This window comes from Notamacropus eugenii, chromosome 2, assembly GCF_028372415.1.
Source record: "Notamacropus eugenii isolate mMacEug1 chromosome 2, mMacEug1.pri_v2, whole genome shotgun sequence".
NCBI classification, from domain to species: domain Eukaryota; kingdom Metazoa; phylum Chordata; class Mammalia; order Diprotodontia; family Macropodidae; genus Notamacropus; species Notamacropus eugenii.
Genome location: NC_092873.1, coordinates 28,219,390 through 28,232,988, shown reverse-complemented (window position 1 = coordinate 28,232,988; position 13,599 = coordinate 28,219,390). Strand labels below are relative to the sequence as shown.

General features: G+C 45.7%; 2 non-coding genes across 2 annotated transcripts; one reads left to right on the top strand and one right to left on the bottom strand.

Annotated features, from left to right (window-relative positions):
* Positions 1-6,121: 6,121 nt before the first annotated feature.
* TRNAL-CAA (transfer RNA leucine (anticodon CAA)) lies at positions 6,122-6,232 on the bottom strand. The gene is made up of 2 exons: positions 6,195-6,232; positions 6,122-6,167 (listed from the first exon to the last, which is right to left on the bottom strand). It is a non-coding gene; the product is annotated as a tRNA-Leu (tRNA).
* A 1,107-nt stretch (positions 6,233-7,339) lies between these two features.
* TRNAR-ACG (transfer RNA arginine (anticodon ACG)) lies at positions 7,340-7,412 on the top strand. The gene has a single exon. It is a non-coding gene; the product is annotated as a tRNA-Arg (tRNA).
* The last annotated feature ends 6,187 nt before the right edge of the window (positions 7,413-13,599 follow it).

The window sequence follows — 13,599 nt, the reverse complement described above, 5'->3', positions numbered from 1 at the left end:
TGTTCAGTGCCATACCAATCAAACTACCAAACAGAGCTAGAAAAAACAATATCAGAATTCATCTGGAAGAACAAAGGGTCCAGAATATCAAAGGAATTAATTAAAAGAAATGCTAGGGACAGTGGCCTAGCTGTACCAGATCTCAAATTGTAACATAAATCAGCAGTCATCAAAGCCACTTGGTACTGGCTAAGGAATAGAGGGGTAGACCAGTGGAATAGGTTAGGTACTCAAAACACAGTAGTCAATGGATATAGCAGTCTGCTCTATGATACATCAAAGGACCCCAGCTTCTGGGATAAGAACTCACTGTTTGAAAAACACTGCTGGGAAAACTGGATAACAATGTGGCAGAAATTGTGCATAAACTAATGCGTGACACTGAACACAAAAATAAAATCCAAATGGATACATGATCTAGATGTGAAGGCTGATATTATAAACAAATTAGGGGAACAAGGAATAGTGTATTTGTCAGATGTATGGAGAATGCAGACATTTATGACCAAACAAGAGATAGAAAAACATTCTGAAGTGCAAAATGGATAATTTAAGTTTTTGCACAAACAACCACAAAGCAACCAAGATTAGGAAGGAAGTAGGAAACTGGGAAATAATTTTTGCAACTAGTATCTGTGATAAAGGTCTCATTTCTAAAATATATAGAGAACTGAGTCAAATGTATAAGAATACAAGTCACTCACCAATTAATAAATGGTTTTCAGAGGAAGAAATTAAAGCTATCTATAGTCACATGAAAAAATGCTCTAAACCACTATTGGTTAGAGAGATGCAAATCAAAACAACTCTGAGGTACCACATCACACCTATCAGATTGGCTAACATGACAAAACAAAAAGATGATAAATGTTGGAGATGTGGGAGAGATGGAACACGAATTCATTGTTGGTGGAGCTGTGAGTTGATCCAACCATTCTGGAGGGCAATTTGGAACTATGCCCAAAGCACTACAAAAATGTGCATACCCTTTGAGCCAGAAATATCGATTCTTGGACTATATGCCAAAGAGATCGTAAAAATGGGAAAGTGTTCCATGTATACTAAAATATTTATAGCAGCTCTCTTTGTGGTGACCAAGAACTGGAAATCGAGGGGTTGCCCATCAACTGGGGAATGGTTAAACAAGTTGTGGTATATGAATGTAATGGAATACTATTGTGCTATAAGAAATGATGAACAGGAAGACTTCAGAGAGGCCTGGAAGGACCTATAAGAACTGATGTTGAGTGAAAGGAGCAGAACCAGGAGAACTTTGTGCACAGTAATAACCACAGTGTGCAAGGAATTTTTCTGCTAGACTTAGCCCTTCACAGCAATGCAAGGACCTAAAACATTTCTAATGGACTCTTGAGGCAAAGGGGATGATTTTTCAATGCATCAAATTAAAAAGATTTTGTAAAAAAAAAAAATAAATGTGGCCAAGAGAAGGAGGAAAGAAACAAACTGAGGGAAAAAATCATATAGAGTTAATCAGATAATGGTCTTGTATTTTATATATATATTTCATATATATATAAGTTTGTGAAATCTCCAATATGAGACATTCCCCTATTGATAAATGGCCAAAGGATATGGAGGGGTAGTTTAAGGAGGAAGATGTTTCCTTGTGGCAACTTGGCCAAGGTGGAAATGTGTTTTGTCTGACTACAGGGAGAATGACTACCCTACTGCCTGCATTTGGAAAAAGAAGAGAGAGGATGGCAAAAAGGAGAGCATTTGATCTTCTTTTTCCTCCTCCTCGTCTTTTTATTTTCCCTGCACCACATGTACTATTTATTTCTCATTTTCTCTCAAAGTTCCAAAATTCTCTCTCTACAGGTGGGCAACACTTTTCATCATGGGTCCCTTAAAATTGTCTCGGATCACTGTCTTGATCAGAGAAAATAAGTATCTCACAGATGATCATCATGTGACTGTACAATGTTCTCCAGATTCTGCTCCATTTGCTTTAGATCAGTTCAAATAAGTCTTCCAGGGTTTTTCTGAAGCCATTCCTCTCCTTATTTCTTATAGCACAATCATACTCCATCACAATCACATACTACATCTTGTTCAGTCATTCTCCTACTGATGATCATCCTCTCAAATTCCATTTTTTTACCACCACAAAAAAAGAACTGCAACAAATATTTTTACAATGTGAGTCCTTTTTCTTGTATCTGTTGTGGGAGAATAATCCTAGTAGTGGTACTACTAGGTCAAAGGGTATGCAGAGTTTTATAGCCCTTTGCATATAGTTCCAAATTGCTCCCCAGAATGGTTGGACCAGTTCACAACTCCAACAACAGTGCTTTAGTGACCCAATTTTTCCACATCTCTAGTATTTATCATTTTCCTTTTCTGTTGAGGTTTATTTCTTCCTTTAGTTTAAAAAAATGTTACATTTTGCGACTGAGCTGTCCCCCTCTCTCCCTCCCTCCTCCACACTAGAGGAGGCCACCATTTGACACAGATATGTGTGAGGAACCAAACAATTCATCCTTTCATATATCAGTTCTTTCTCTGGAAGTGAATGGCACTGTCCTTCATGAGTTCTTTGTACTTGATTTGATTATTCATAACACTCAGAATGATTTAATCATTCACAGTTATTCCTCAGCTATATTTCTACTCATTTATCTCGATTGTTTTATACCAATCTTTCCTTGTTTTTTTCCCCCTAAAATCAACCCATTCATTTTTTATCACAACACAGTAGGATTCCATCCTTGTTCAGTCATTACCCCATTGGTGGGCATCCCTCAATTCCTTGTTTTTCACCCCCATGAAGAGAGCTGCTAACAAAATTTTAGAATATATAGGTTTTTTCCTTTTTCCCATTCACCTTGAGAAATAGACCTGATAGTGGTATTGCTGAGTCAAATGGTATACACAGTTTTATAACTCTTTAGACATAATTCCAGATTGTTCTCCAAATGGTTGAATCATTTCATAATTACACCTGTGTTGTATTAGTATCCCAATTTTTCCACATCCCCTTCAACTTTTCATTTTCCCCTCCAGTCATTTCAGTCAATCTGATAGATGTGAGGTGGTTGTTGTTTTAGAGTTGTTTTAATTTGCGTTTCCCTAATCAACAATTATTTAGAGTATTTTTCATATGACTATACCTTGGATTTCTTCTTCCAAAAACTGCCTGCTCATACACTTTTCGATAGAGAATGACTCATATTCTCATAAATCTGACTTAGTTCACTATATATTTGAAATATGAGACCTTTATCTGAGAAACTGACTATAAAAATTTTCCTCAATTTTCTGCTTTGCTTGTTATCTTGGCTACATTGCTTTTATTTGTACAAAACCTTTTTAATTTAATGTAATCAAAATTATCCATTTTAAATCTCACACTGCTCTCTCTTGTTTATTCATTGTTCGGCCTAGTGGCTGATGGGCTACCCAAGTCTTACCTTTCACCTTCGCAGGTCTTCGGTGGCCAACCAGATAAACGTATTGAGAGAAGAGACTTTCCAGAGTCGAACAAGGGTTAGGCTTTATTCAGGGTCTTGGTTACATGTGCAGGGTAAATTCTTCCTCAGGAGAGAGGAATCCTCCTCCTCCCAAGGGGCAAAGATCGTACAGCAAGAGAGTGGGAGTGGGAGAGGGGAGGGACCTTCTGCCCTCTAAGGGCCCTTCAGCACAAAGAGTGCCTTCAGGCTTTCCTGACCCTACTTAAGCTCTCCCACCACATAGTTTGCACGTGAATACCGAGTGTGCTCTCAGCCTTTAGCTAGTCAACAACAGGTGTGCTCAGACCCTGGGCCAATCTCAAGGGTGGGATGCTCTCCCCAGCACGTATCCCATGGAGAAGAGGCGGAGATGCACGAGATAGCCCATGTCTCATGCCTCAATTCCCAGCTGTTCCCTGGGGGGCCTCATGAGAACTCTGAGGTTTAGAAGTCCTCACCTTTACCTGCCCGAGACTGTCCACGTGAAACTGGGCTTACACCCCCAACAATTCATGAAATCTTTTATCCATAAATATGATAGGTGATGTTGTCCATATTCTAATTTCCTTACAATATCTCCCTTAGTGTCTAGGTCATGGATTCATTTTTAACCTTATCTTGGTAAATGGTGTGATATTGGTCTGTACCTGGTTGCTGCCAGACTGTATTCCAATTTTCACAACAATTTTTTACCAAATGGAGAATTCTTATCACAAAAGCTAAAATCTTTACATTTATCAAACATGAGATTACTATAATCATTTACAGCTATATACGGTATGTCTGCTCTGTTCCATTGATCCACCTTTCTATTTTTTAGCCAGTATCAGATAGTTTTGATAATTGCTGCCTTATAATAATGCTAAACCTCCTTCCTTTGCATTTTTTCTTTGGAAAATTTCTTTTAGCAGGATATAGTTTCCTTCCTTATCTCTTTTGATTAGATCTATTTCTGCTTTTGCTTTGTCTGAGATTAGGATTGCTACCCCTGCCATCAGTTGAAGCACAATATATTCTGCTCCAACCTTCTACCTTTACCCTGTCTGTACTCCCCCTTTTCAAATGTGTTTCTTGTAAACAACATATTGTTGGATTATGGTTTTTAATCCATTCTGCTATCCATCTCCGTTTTATGGGAGAGTTCATTCCAGTCACATTCACAGTTATGATTACTATCTGTGTCTTTCCCTCCATTCCCTTTCCCCTCATTTAATCTTTTAGTTCTCCCTTCTCTCTTCCGCTCCACAATAGAGTTTTAATTTTTGATCACCGCTTCCCTGTCTTCCCTCCCTTCTTTCAGCACCCCTCCCTTTTATTCCCCTTTTCCCTTACTGCTTTTTCCCTCCCTTTTAGCCTCCTCTCCCTTTCCTTTCCCCCTTCTCCTTCTGCCTATAGAGCTAGTTATATTTCTATACTTCACTGAGTTTGCTGTTCTCTCCTTGAACCAAATCAGATGAGAGGAACTCTCAGACAATGCTCATCTCCCTCTCTTCTTTTCCTCTACTGTAATATATTTTTGTGCCTCTTCCTGTGGCATAATTTGCTTTTTTCTGCCTCCTCCTTTTCACATCTCCCATTACAATCCCTTTGCACCCTTAAATCACATTTTTATCATAACATCATTTACTTTGTACCCACTCCCTCTATCTATGCATATCCTCTTTATATATCATAATAAATATACAGTTCTCAAGGTTAACAAGTATCCTCTTCCCTTATAGGGATGGAAACAATTTGCCCTAACCCTAAATGCGCACTGGGTGCTCCTCTAAGGAGGAAGACGGGGCAAACCTTCGGCAGGACACAGAGACCAGGTAGCAGGAATGGGAAAAGGAGCTGAGGAAGTCACGAACTCGGCGAAGAAAGACGAGAGAGAAGAGCTGGAGCCCGCCTAGGGTCGGGAGAGGGAGAGGCCAAGCCTTGGTGCAGCCTAGAGAGAGGGAACAGCCCTGGGCCAACTCAGAAGGGGCTGTGGCATGGTCTCCTCCACGCTCATCACAGCCCCCTCGCCCCGAATTTCTCAGGATGGTTCATCTCTCGCAAAAGCAGACAGAGCTTGGGACCAGGGTACGATTTGCCAGAGTAGGGGGGAAAGGAGGTTTCCTAGGAGATCCCCTGCACTCCGTCTCCTGGAACAGCTCGCTAGGGCTCCGGGGACCTCATCTTTAGCCGAGGTAACCCAGAAAACAAAAACACAGCCAGACAATGGCTTTGGTCCATGCTCTGTACTCTCTGGTGCTGCAGGGTGGGTGGCAACCGGCAGACCAGGGGGCAGGGAATGGAGAAACTGCTGTGAAAGATGGCGATCTGTAACCCTGGCACTAAGCCCCGCCTACAACTCTTCGCCCACCTCTCTCGCTCTCCGCTGAAGTGGCGGAGGCAGAGTGGAGGGCAGAGCTCGGGTTCTAGGCTGCAGACTGTTCCCCAGCCTGCCCATCAGCCTTCGAAAACGGCTTTGAGAAGCTTCTTCAGTGGAGCCGAGCCGGAGCTGTGCAAGAGGTACCGGCGGGCCGAGAATCCCGCGGCGAAGGGCTGGCATGGCTAGCGGCCGCACCGGCGTGCTGAGGATGGCTTGGGTTATCCCCAGCAGGAAGGGGCGCGAGTCCTCCGCACTAGGGAAGGCCGCTACGCCAAACCAAAAACAAGTAACCTGTCAGGAGTGGGATTCGAACCCACGCCTCCATACGGAGACCAGAAGGCTCTGAATCACAGAGAAAGCTCACGCTTGAGTCTGGCGCCTTTGACCACTCGGCCACCCTGACAGATACAGACTTTACCCCTTCCGAGCCCTTCTGGCATATCCTCCGCCTCCCCAGACAGCTGCACTAGTTGGTTCCCGAGTTCCCAGAGCTCCCGCCCCGCCACCTCCCACCGTCCTGGCTTGGTCCTTGCTCTGGGCCCACTAGGGACGTACTTCTCACGCCTCATGGACTCTCCCCAGACGGAGAAGTTCCCGGAGGCCAGGCTTGTGTCTGCTCCCAGTCCCGAGCCTGATACACAGCAGGCGCTTACTAAGTGCTGGGGGATAAAGCAGAGGGACCACGAGTTTGCATGGGGGCTAGAAAAAGACAGGGAGCCCAGGGGTCTCCGAGAAGAGGGGGAGTCTGGTGAGACCCACTGCATCTCCCGCTCAGCCTCGACGGTCCTGGCAGTCCTGGCAGTCCTGGACCGGGGACTGGGAGATTTTAAAGTGTCGAAACCAAAAGTAGAATAAATCAGCCACAAAGAAAAAAGAGTCCCCGCGGCCCGGACCGGGAAGGGGGCGGGCGCGGGCTCCCAGCGCACCCCAGGACGGCCTGTCTGGAGATGGATGGCTTTTTTCGTGGGGTTCAGGTATGGGCCGTGCTGGTCAGATAGGGAAGGCTCCGACGGGGCTGGGGGGGCGGGTGTAGAGGAGGGAGTCCCTCCAACGACCTCCCCCTTCCATCGGAGCCCCTGGGGGACACGACCCCACGGGGGCATCTGAGTGGGGGCTTCGAATCAAGGAGCCAGAGGTTCGGCGGGACCCACGACAATCCTGATCCAACTGGGCCCCGGAAGTCGTCCAGCGACCCAGGAGACCCCACAGCGGAGTCTGTTAAGGAGGAGGGGGATAGGGTACTGGCCAGGGGCGGAGTGCCGATCCAGGAGACTCCGGTCCCGCCTGCAGCCTCTGGGCAGGTTCCTGGACCGGACTGTGACCTCGGGATCGGAAACCAGAAGGCAGAGGGAGTCTGAGGACCTGGGACTAGGGGCTAGACTCTGATCGTGGTGCTGCCGCAGCTTTCTGCCGGGCGTGGTCTGCGATCTGGAGCCGGCAGAGCCCCTAGGCTCCAAGGCCCAGACTTTGCATTGAGGAGTCTCCCCATGAGAACACTGAAAGGCGCCGGGGGCCAGTGGCGCAATGGACAACGCGTCTGACTACGGATCAGAAGACTCCAGGTTCGACTCCTGGCGGGCTCGGCTTTTTCGGCTATGTTTTGGGGTGTGGTTTTTCCTTCCGAAGGAAGTGGTATTTACTATAAATAATTTTTACTGCTTTCATTAAGCTCTTGTTTCTTGTACTAACTTGAACTAACCGGAGCTTCCCTGACTTCATCTACTTTACTGGGAACCCAGAGGTAGGAGGGGAGAGAGAAACAGAGAAAAAGAGAGACAGAGACAGAAGGAGAGATGACTTCCTGGTAATTTCCTCCCATTTCTCCTCGGTCTAGCAAATATGCCCTGCTTTCCAGTGAAAGTCCTTCAGACACTTGGAAAAAGCTCTCATTCCCACTCCTAGTCTTCTGTTCTTCAAATTCTGATTTATCCCCTAGGAAATGATTTCAAAACCCAGCTGGCGACTCCCCAGATCCACAGCGACCTCCATACTGAACTGTGGTGCCTGTAATGGAAGCCTGCCTTCCAGATGTGATCTGACCAAGGCTAGAACAGCAAGACCATTCTTATGATTCTAGCTCTGGGATCTAGGCTACAAAGCCCTTCAGATAAGAGAGCCAGCTGTCCCCTTGTCCTCTATGATAGGAGGGTAAGAAAGGCCTCTCCTTGGGAACAAAAATGCAGGGGTAGCTATCTGATTAGCAGACTTAAGGCTGTCACCAAACTGGAAGGATTTATGACTGGATCTGTTTTCACTGAGATTTCAACAGACTAAAGCTATGGGTCAAATTGATTGGGATGGAATTGAATAAGGATAAATGTAAAGTCAAAAAAGTAGGTCTAGGATAGGGGAACCACAACTGGACAGGACTCCATGTGGGAAAGGCCTGACGTTTTAGGGAGTGATTTTAGAAATAATGATCACTGCCATTTTAATTGTTTCAAGGTTTACAGAAACAAAAAATGCTAAAAAAAAAAAAAATGTTAGAGTGTGTTAATGGAATACACAAAGCAAAAGCCTTGGATAACAGAGTAACAAAAGAGAAGGCCTGGATTCATAGCCAGAAAGGCTCCTAGGATGAGGTAGCCTCTCCTGGACTCAGTTTCCTCATTTGCAAAAGGAGAGAATGGGCAGATGATGAATCTGTGCCCTGCTCACATCACATTTGGGAGCAGTTCCTCATCTCTTAGTGCCACATTTTGGAAAGGACACCAACCAGTCAGGACACACACTAAAGATAATGGCCACATGAAGCCAGGAGAGGACCATTAGGCTCTATAGAAAGTCTCAAATGCTGCCTCTAGAGCATCCCCTCCAAAGAGCCCCAGGGAGTGATTCTTCTGGGTATTAGAGATGTCTTCTGCACAATCAGACTCTCGAAGGGGAAGGACAACCCTGCCTCTATTTTACAAATGAGAAAACCAAATCTCAAAGAGAGGAAGGGAATAGCCCAAGGTGAAGGCAGGCTATTGGGAGAGGAACTGAGTTTCCAATTCTAACTTCTAGCCCTAACCTTTATTTTGCCACAGGGTCACAGTGTTTTGTGCAGCCTGGAGACATGGAGGACAATTGGATCTAGGTGAATAACTTTCCCAGCTGAACTCCAGACCTTTCAATTCCTACTCTCTGTCTCCACTGATCTCATAGTGGGATGGAGGGTGGGAAGGTGACACCCACACTGACTGGACATAGTGGTTCCCACACATGCCCACACACCTTGGGTGAGGCTAGGGAGATAGAGAACTGCCATGCTGATTACTCACTGGGAGCTGAGCTATGCCCAAGAAGGCTTTGCAGAATCTTCTGTCTTGGGGGTTGAGTAAAAGACCACAAGAAGCTGCATTGGCAGCTTCCAGTCGACTGGAACCTATCCAGAAATAACTTTCACAAACTAGCCCCCGAGGGTTCATCCTACTTCCACTTGACTGGAAGCTGCCAATGCAGCTTCTTGTGGTCTTTTACTCAGTTCAGCTGGGAAAGTTATTCACCTAGATCCAATTGTCCTCCATGTCTCCAGGCTGCACAAAACACTGTGACCCTGTGGCAAAATAAAGGTTAGGGCTAACCTTTACCTTGAAAGATTATCATGGGAAAGCGTGAGCAGAGGCATTAGACTTCAAACACTGGAGGCAAAAGGGATTGCAGAAATCATCCAATCTGCCCTTCTCATTTTATTTTGGTGGGGAAATTGAGGTCTAGGGAGGAAAACAAGTGAGTTTGGGGTCCCACAGCTTGTTGGTGGGCAGAAGAGGGGGCTTTTGGGGAGTCAGGTTTCAGCTCAATAAGAAGGAAGTCTAGTTGTCTAAAAGTGGGATGAATGGTAGTGAGTTCCCCATCACTGGCGATATTTGAAAAGAAACCAGATGACCATCTGTCAGGGCTGCTGTAGAGGTGATTCCTACATGAGGCAGGATATTGGAAAAGGTATAGTGACTTCATACACCGCATGGCAACAGTCAGAATTTTAGAGCTGAGAGGGGTCTCAAAAGTCCAGCCCCCTTGTTGTATAGAAGAATAAACTGAAGCCCCCAAACGTGCAGAGTCCCATGGAAAGGTAGGGTAAAGTCTTCTTTTGTGCTCTAAAAAAGCTGAGTCTTTGTTCGCTTGTGATGCATAGAATCCCAGAACCATGAAATTGAGAGTTCGCAGGAACTTCAGAAGCCATCCACACGACAGCATGTAGTCCCTATTAGCTAAGGCTCTGCCCCATGGACAACACTCAGAATGGAAGGGCTCTTAGATGTCTTCCATTCACTTTACTAGATAACCTTAGATAGGTCAGTACCTTTCTTGAAAGCTTAGTTTTTTGCACCTATAAAACAGAGTGGCGACAGCTGCCCACCCAGACCACAGGACTGGTGTGGTCACTTGGGATGGTATGGAACTGACTTCATTTCCCAGCACTCCTGACATCTCTCACCCTGATCCTAACCCCAGCTCCTCTCAGGGAGACATGACCTTGTCCTCTCTGAGCAGCTCATGGGTATTATTACATCCTTCCTGGTCTTTACCCTTGGGTTTCAGGTTGAGATCTCCCAGGAAGGACAAAGACTAGCTGGATGCTTATCTCTGGGGCATACACGAGACCTAGCATGGTCCTGAACACACTCTACTCTTTTCCTCATGGAACTAGGGGAAGTTCTTTGGATTTCATGGGAGTTCAGAACTGAAAGGGGCACCTAAACCAACAGAGATCACACAAGAACTCAGTCCTCCTATGACCACATCCTGCACTCTAACCTTAATACCACACAGTTAAAGACTTTTAAGACTTAGGAAGAGGTAAGAGCCTGGCAGGTGATTTTGTTGAGCCCTGGAATCTGAGTTTCATAGCAAAGTCCAACGGTTGCTAAGGCATCATAGGGGTTGGGAGGAAGGGGTTAAGGACAGTGCTTATGGCCTGAGAAGGCCTCCTTCACCCTCCCTGGCTCCTCTTCCCCTACACCTCAACCAGTCATCCAACCAGAGAATGTCAGATCTAGAAGACAGCATATTGTTCAATCCTCTCTGTGATTGGGGAAACCAAGGCATAGAAAGTATTTGTGACTTGCCAAGCCACCTAGCTAGTAAGAGACTTGAATCTAAATGTGTCAGTTCCAAATCTGTTAGGTCTTTCTGTCCCAACCCAGGAAGGGACCTCTTGGTCCCAATGGTCAGCAGCCTGACCCTGGCTAAGGAGCAAGGGGACACAGGAATACAATTTAAATGGCAGAGATCATTATTTCTAAAATAGCTCCCTAAAACATCAGGTCTTTCCCACATGGAGTCCTGTCCAGGTATGATTCCCCCATCCTATAGCTACTTTTTTGCCTTTTGTTTATCCTTATTCAATTCCATCCCAATCGATTTGACCCATAGTTCTAGTCTGTTGAAATCTCTGTGAATACAGGTCCAGTCATAAATCCTTCCAGTTTGGTGACAGCATTAAGTCTGGTAATCTGGGTAGCTACCCCTGCATTTTTGTCCCCAAGGAGAGGCTCTTCTCCACCCCCACCCTGGGGGCAGAAGGACTACATTCCAAGCTAGCTCCAACATTTACTTGCTAAATGACCCCAGACAAATCGCTTATCTCCTCCGTGCCTCTGTCTTCTTACCTGTAAAACGGGCTAGCACTACTTCTACTAACTGGTTCATAGCCCTGTTGGGAAGAAGGCACTTTGCAACTGAAGCTGTTATCATTTCTGATTTCACAAATGTTTGCTAAGAGACCACCACATGTCCAGGTCTGGGGTGAGGTTGGGGAGACACAGGCTTCTGGGGGACCATCGAGTTCAGTGCCCCTGCTTTACAAATGAGGAAACTAAGTCCCACTAATGCCATATGACTTGTGCAAAGGTGCTCGTCATGGCAGGACCTAGAGTCAAACCCATGGGCCCTCATCCCATGTGCTCTCCCTGGTGCATTTCTGAACACTCCAATAAATGGAATGAGCTGCTGATTCAGGTTCCCCAAAATCTCAGCATTAAAGGGCACCAGTCCTGACTCACACTTGAAAAATAATCACATTCCAATCCAATCCAACAAGAATTGATCAACTGTCTGCTGTGCACCAGGCACAGCACCAAGCGCTGGGGACACAGAGACAAAAGTAAAGCTATCTTGCCTCAAGATGCTTCCATTCTCCAGGAAGAACACACACACACACACGTACGCACGCACGCATATGCACACACATGTACACGTACACACATGTCATTTAAAACAAGATTTGAAGAAGTTATATTGACATTACAGAGAGCAGGAAAGGCTTCCCATAAGAGGTGCCATGTATCCCAAGCCTTCAACCTGATGAAGGGATGAATGCCATGCATTCATGGGGAAACAGCCTGTGCAAAGGCCTGCAGGCAGGAGGTGATGGGACAAGAGACAGGAATGGCAAAGAGACCAGTTTGACTGGAGCATGGATTGTAAGGAGAAAAGTGATGGGCATGAAGCTTGGCAGATTGTGGAGAACTTGGAATGCCAGGATGAGTACGCATTCTTTCTAGAAGTGACAGGGGATATCTTCACAATGTGGTCCTCCAGCCTCTATTTGAAGACTTCTCATAAGGAAGGGGGCTGGGGTTAGGGTTAAGCAGCTATGGGGCACTACAGTGCACAAAACACTGTTACCTTCATGAGTTCAAATCTAGCCCTAGACACTCACTAGCTGTGTGACCCTGGGCAAGTTGCTTCATCATGTTTGTCTCAGTTTCCATATCTATAAAACAAGCTGGAGAAGGAAATGGCAAACTACTCCAGTATCTTGGCCAATAAATTCCAAAATGGCGTCACAGAGAGTCAGACATGAGTGAAAATAACTGAAAAACAGCAAGAAGTAAGGAAGAACCCACTATCTTCCAAGACCATCAATTCCACTGTTGGTTAGCTCTAACTCTTAGGAAATGTTTCCTTACATCAAGACTAAGTCTAATGGAGTAAGGTGAAGTTTCATAAGGCTAAAAGTAAAGACTTACCTGTTGGGGGTGTAAGCTCAGTTTCACGTGGACAGTCTCGGGCAGGTAAAGGTGAGGACTTCTAAACCTCAGAGTTCTCATGAGGCCCCCCAGGGAATAGCTGGGAATTGAGGCGTGAAACACAGGCTATCTCGTGCATCTCCGCCTCTTCTCCATGGGATACGTGCTGGGGAGAGCATCCCACCCTTGAGATTGGCCCAGGGTCTGAGCACACCTGTTGTTGACTAGCTAAAGGCTGAGAGCACACTCGGTATTCACGTGCAAACTATGCGGCGGAGAGAGCTTAAGTAGGGTCAGGAAAGCCTGAAGGCACTCTTTGTGCTGAGGGGCCCTTAGAGGGCAGAGGGTCCCTCCCCTCTCCCACTCCCACTCTCTTGCTGTACGATCTTTGCCCCTTGGGAGGAGGAGGATTCCTCTCTCCTGAGGAAGAATTTACCCTGCACATGTAACCAAGACCCTGAATAAAGCCTAACCCTTGTTCGACTCTGGAAAGTCTCTTCTCTCAATACGTTTATCTGGTTGGCCACCAAAGACCTGCGAAGGTGAAAGATAAGACTCGGGTAGCCCATCGCCCCCTAGGCCAAACACTTACCCTTGGGTCCAAAAAATTTTTTACAAGTACATGACAGTTAAGACATGGTTAGTAGTTCACCTGAAAAAAGATCTGGGGGTCTTAGGGAACTGCAAACTCAGTACAAGTCAGTAGTATGACATGGCATCCAGGTGAACTAATGCATTTTTTTATTTCATTGGCAAAGGGAGAGATTTTTGGTTAGGAAATTCACTCTACCAACATAGACCAACAGCTGTTCCA